Here is a 6,000-nt window from a genome sequence, read left to right on the forward strand (position 1 = left end):
GCAATTGCTACGATTGGGTGGATGTCTCATTTTCCCTTAACTAATTACGCTAAAATAGTATGTAATCCCTACGCCCATGCAACTGTATAGGAGTTGATAAAGTCGAGCGCCTGACTTTCGATGTTTAAATTTAATAAATACCACCATTTCACTCTCCGACCGAATTATATAAACATGCAGAGCTCGCACCTCTACAAATGCGTAACGAGTTAGAAAGGCTTAAGTTCCTGTTCTTCTTAATTCATTAGTAATTCACCAGCATTTAGTATTTCACCAGCACATGCTGGTCGAAATTCATGCGAGAGAAATTGGCAGTTCGGGCAATTTATTTGTAATGAGCGCGTACTGCCGGCCGTCAGAGCGGCAGTACGAATTTGACCGCATCATTAGCCAGGCGCAAGGGTTGGTGGCGACCAGACCGCTCCGGATCCTCTGGGGCTTTAACACCCCTCACACAACGTGGGGCTATGAGTTTCCGTCTAACAGAGGAAAAGCATTGGCCACAGCGACAGAGGATCACGAGATGGCCCTCCTGAACGAACCGGACGTAACCACCAGAAGAGGCAACAGTGCCGCGAGGGACACCACGCCAGACCTGTCGTGGTTATCAGGCACGCTAGATATCTCCTGGAGAAGTGATGAGGTGGACCTGGGTTCTGACCACAGCGTGATCGGCATCACAATCCGAGGCTCCCGATATCGGGCCGTGCTGGGGACGGCGCGGATCACGGATTGGGACAAGATGAGAAAGTTTACCCAAGAACATGAGGCGTCCGAGGAAGAATCGGGACAAGCTGAAACACACAGGACCTACACCGAATGGGCGAGGGACCAGAAGAAGGCCCTCGATAAATTTACTCAAGAAATCGCAACGACATCGCAGACACCATACGTGGACGCCAGACTGACCCACATGTGGGCGGCCGCACACTCGTTAACGCGGCGGTGGAAACGTCAGAGACACAACAGAAAGCTGGCCAAGTGCATGACAGTCTTGAACAAACGATCGCCGAGCACGCGGTCAAGCTATGTAAGGAAAATTGGCTGAAGACCTGCGACGGCCTACAGGGCAAGCTCTCGACGTGGAAGACGTGGTGTCTCTTCAGGCATCTGATCGACCCGCTGAGTAGCAAAATTGCGACCAATCGTAACCTCACCAAAGTATTGAACACGAACAAGGGAGACGGCCGCAGGCTCCTGCAAGAGCTGAAGGCCAAGTACTTAAAGACAGAGAAGGGCCAGTACACGGTGCCCGAGAGGTACGAAGGACCCGACAACGAAGAACTGGACCGGTCGTTTACCATGACGGAACTGTGGACACTGATAGACGACAGTAACAAGAGAAGTGCATCCGGCAAGGACGCCATAACTTACTGATTACTCCTAGAGCGCATTTACGAAGCCTGGGAGAGCTCGCAGTTGTCGAAGGAATGGAAGGACGCCGAGGTCCGCTTCATTCCAAAGTCCAGCAAAGCCCTCACGATAGACAACATGCGGCCCATCTCTCTCACATCCTGCGTGGGGAAGGTGATGGAGCGCATGGTCCTTCGCCGGCTGCAGAAGCACCTCGAAGAAACGGATCAGATGCCAGAGACGATGTAGGGCTTCAGGCAACATCTCAGCACCCAAGACGTGATGATCCAACACCACGAACTGGTAGTCAAGCCGGCAACAAGGCACGCGCCACGCGGGATACTCGCCCTCGACCTGAAGGGAGCGTTTTACAACGTGTCCCAGGCGGGCGTGTTGCAGAATCTAAACAAAACCCGGTGTGGCCGAGAGACATTTGGCTACATAAAAGATTTTCTGTCAAACCGAACGGCGACCATCAGGATAGGGAGGAGAAGTCGGACCCTGTCGAACTTGGCGATAGGGGCACCCCTCAGGGATCGGTCTTGTCGCCCCTGCTCTTAAATCTGGCCCTGCTGCCCCTGCCCGATCTACTCACGCAAATTGAAGGCGTGGACCACGCGTTCTACGCCGACAATATTACGGTGTGGACGGCCCGAGCCGGATCCGATGCATGGATGGAGGAAGTCTTGCAGTGGGCGGCCACGACCGTGCACGAGTACGCAAAGTCGTGCGGACTGAACTGTGCTCCCCAGAAATCAGAGCTGCTCATGACCCAACCAGGAAAATTCAAGAAGGAGCTGTTGCCGAACGTGATTATCACCATCGCTGGAACTACCATCAAGCCAACACAGCAGATTAGGATTCTCGGCCTACTACTTCAGAGCGACGGGAAGGCACAGGCCGCCATCACAAAGATCAAGACTTCAACCGAACAGATACTTGGTATGATTTGGAGGGTATCTAACAGAAACCGAGGCCTTAAAGAGGACGATGCCACGCGCCTGGTATGCGCGTTCGTCGTGTCGCGGGTTACCTACTCCGCCCCGTATCTCCAGCTGACGAAGGCGAATAGGGACACCCTATACACGATGCTTCGTAAGGCAATGAAACAAGCACTGGGCATGCCCTTTTACTCGTCCACTCAAAAACTGCTAGACATGGGCGCCCACAACACAGTGGAGGAGCTCATCGAAGCCCACCTCTCTAATCAGAGAATCCGGGTCAGTCACACGGAACACGGACGAGCCGTCCTACGCAAAATAGGATGGCAGATCGAGCCAGTACCCATAAAGATGGCCCTTACGGAAGACTGGAAAACGATCATTCTGGCAAAACCCCTTCGCCGGAACATGACGCCGGGCAAGGACGACGAGAGGCGCACCGCGTGAGCCAAAGCCCTAGCCCGGAAGCTGGAAGAGAACCCCAGGGTCCTCTACGCGGACGCCTCGCTCCGAAAACACAGTGACCATGCAGCGGTGGTGGTTACATCAAAACACAGGCTGATCGTCAGCGCGTCCCTGAAGACAACAAACCCCGCAGTTGCCGAAGAAGCAGCCATGGCCCTCGCACTCGCACAGCCGAGCGTGGACACCGTAGTCACCGACTCAAAGACAGCCTACAGAAGCTTCCGCAGGGGGGTAATGTCCTCCGCGGCCCGAGCCATTATAGCCAAGTACAAACCTCCGGAAAGAGCCATAGAGCTCGTGTGGGTCGCAGCTCACTCGCAGGTAGTAGGCAACACCATCGCCGACTACCATGCCCGAGAAATGTCAATCCGGGCTTACCGCACCAGGTTACCAGCTTTCGGGACATTACCCGGATGTGCCGATAGGAAAGTTGCAGACTGCAAGAACCGCACCCCAAACTCATCAGGCAACAGCAGACGATCCTGCGTCGAGCGCAGGCGGGATCGCTTGCGCATCCCGTACTCATGAACCGCATGTACCCTGCGGAATACTATATGCTCTGTCCTTTTTACAGAAGAGGAAAGGGCACCCTGCTGCACGTCTTGGCAGAGTGCACAGAACTCAAGACCCCCCCTCCTCCCCTTCCCACCAACACCCCCAATGCGCAACCCCTTGAGCGATGGGCGACCTTCTTATCCAGCCCCGCCCTACCGATTCAGCTCGCACTGACGGACAGGGGTCAGGAGCTGCTGGAAACATATGGGTCCCGTAACTAGGGAACCATCCCGTGTGGTGCCTGCGTGCACCAACGATTTATTTCGGGCCCAGTAAATGTTGCTTCATCATCATTGATTTTTTAGCTACTTTGGAAATGGTACAGTTTAATGTCATCACGTCATCCTGTGGCGATAGCAACGCTTCATCTTGCCCAGCATACGCGGCGACATGTGAAGATGGGAACAGCGCACTAGAAGCCGTCTCAGGCAGGCCTTCTGATTTCAACATCTGTTGTACTTAGCCTCGCAGAAGAACTTCTATGCCACCGTGGGTGCACGTATGTCCTGACCAGTCGATTAATCCAAGACTGCCTGGAAAGCATCTCAATCTTGCGGATGAAAAAGCCCACCACAAGTGCATTCGATGTCAAATGCGCTTTGAAGCTGTTTGCGTAGGGCAGTTTCTACACACCCCGAAGTCAACAAGCTACAACACTCATGACAGCCTGCACCTCGCCGACCTTCTTGGTCCAACTCTGTAAAAGCAGCTTGTCGAGGTTGAGGATGACGAGGAGCACCTAGAGGACCTTCTTATTGGGGAAGTTTTACCAACCGAATGTGACATCCTTGCCTACTTTGGAGGATTTCTTCTCAGGGCTGTAACGAAGGCAACAGGGAATTGTGAGCTACGCAGGTCAGTATTAGTTGGAGAAAATTAAAGTTACAATGCACTTGTCGACTTAAAGGAGTACGCAAAGGGGGCTCGCAACCTAATAAGACCCAGCAATGAAGTGATGGTTGTCCTGGTTCCCTTTGAGGACCATTTCAAGGCATTTGTCTCAGCTGATACAATCTTGGACATGAAGGCTCCGTTCAGGGCCATATCAAGGTTCCTGGCTGAAAATGTGGAGGTTAATCTTGGAGTAGTGTGTAGTTCGCACAAAGAAAAGGTTGAAAGGTTGCTTTTGAAGAAGTATGTTAGCTCATGCTTGCGAATGCGTCTTCGACAACAAATGGCTCGAAGTGCTGAGGCACATTCGAGCAAGACGTATGCTAGAATAAACCTTTCGTACGTCAAGCAACATGATCAAGAAAGAACCTCCTTGTCGCCTGCTGTTTTCAATTCTGAACGGAGTGGCATAGTGTGGATACAGACTGTAGATTATCTGCTGGATACGACTTATTGATTTTTCTTTTTTAGTTTGCATGGCATTGGTCATTAAAATAAAACTTCGCAAAGTAGGCACTTGGGGAGGGGGGCAATTGTGCCGCATATGCATGTTTTGGCTGATATGTAAAGCCGTCAGCCAAATAGTAGACCAAACAGGTCACTTCGTAAGTAGAGTCCTCCTGTTAGACGACTTCAATAGGCAACACACTGCACACCTATCTGCTGTATTTATTGTGTATAGGACGCCGTTACATTAATTGTATATACGCGTTTCGACATCTTTTCAATCTGCTTGCTAATACAATTTTAATTGTCCTTTGTAATTTGCTTTATTCCGCACATTTTGTGTTAATGGTGTAGTTGGTTAGAAAGGCCTTCCTGCTCCAAGGATTACAGACCACAATGATAATGTGCGAAGCTGCACCTTTATTATTAATTACTGTCTATCTCAAATATTTGCTTGTTTTTCTACTTGTTTTCAGTAATTGTGTCTATCCGCTGTATATATTCACTTTTCCTTTGATTTCATTCACGTTTTGCATTATTTTGTTGGACAGTTAGTGCTTAGTTGTGTGTGGGTGTGTGTAGCCCTTCCGGCAACAATTGTACATGGGGATGTGCACGAATAAAGTGAAGTACCTTCAAACGACAAATGCCTTATGAATTATTCCTCAGTACGTTAACCATTTGTCTAGCATTTTATCTTGCTGGCTTAAGAAATAGCTCACCTGACCACAAAATGATGCAGCCTTCGATTCTTGAACACACGAAGAACATTTGCATTCTCGCAGTCAAGGGCTAAAAAACACGGTGTTCACTCCATTGCAGGCATGCGGGGCAGAACACGCACCTGCACTTGCTTCAGTTTCTGCATTGCAAGTTATCTAGTCAGGTGCAGTTATTGCCAACGTCCACACAAACGGGGGTTGGTGCACACATGCAGGCAGACTTAGCACACATTCGATTGTGTTCGTTTTTTTTTTCTTGCTGGAGTCGCAACCAAGCAAGCATGACTGTGGAGAAAAACAAAGCATGCGCTCTTGAAACTGCACATGGTAATGTGTTTGTAAATAGTATTCGTTGGCATCATGACATCGAGTTACCAAGCCACATGCAGTGTAAGTTTTCTTTCAATGACTTTGTCTGCTCTAAGATAAGAGCTGTGCAGCGTCGTATGAGGCACAAGCAAGTTTGGCTAAGGGTCATCAACACTTGCTACCTCGTGCACTTTTCCAAAGTTCAGTCCCAGTTACTGTTATTCACGTTTTTTCTATTATGTCATAATTGACAGCGCATGTAACAGATTTCTGCCTAAATAAATCAGTATGGTGGGAGCGGCCCGCAGCTCTGCCCT

This window comes from Dermacentor albipictus, chromosome 9 (genome assembly GCF_038994185.2).
Source record: "Dermacentor albipictus isolate Rhodes 1998 colony chromosome 9, USDA_Dalb.pri_finalv2, whole genome shotgun sequence".
Lineage (NCBI taxonomy): Eukaryota > Metazoa > Arthropoda > Arachnida > Ixodida > Ixodidae > Dermacentor > Dermacentor albipictus.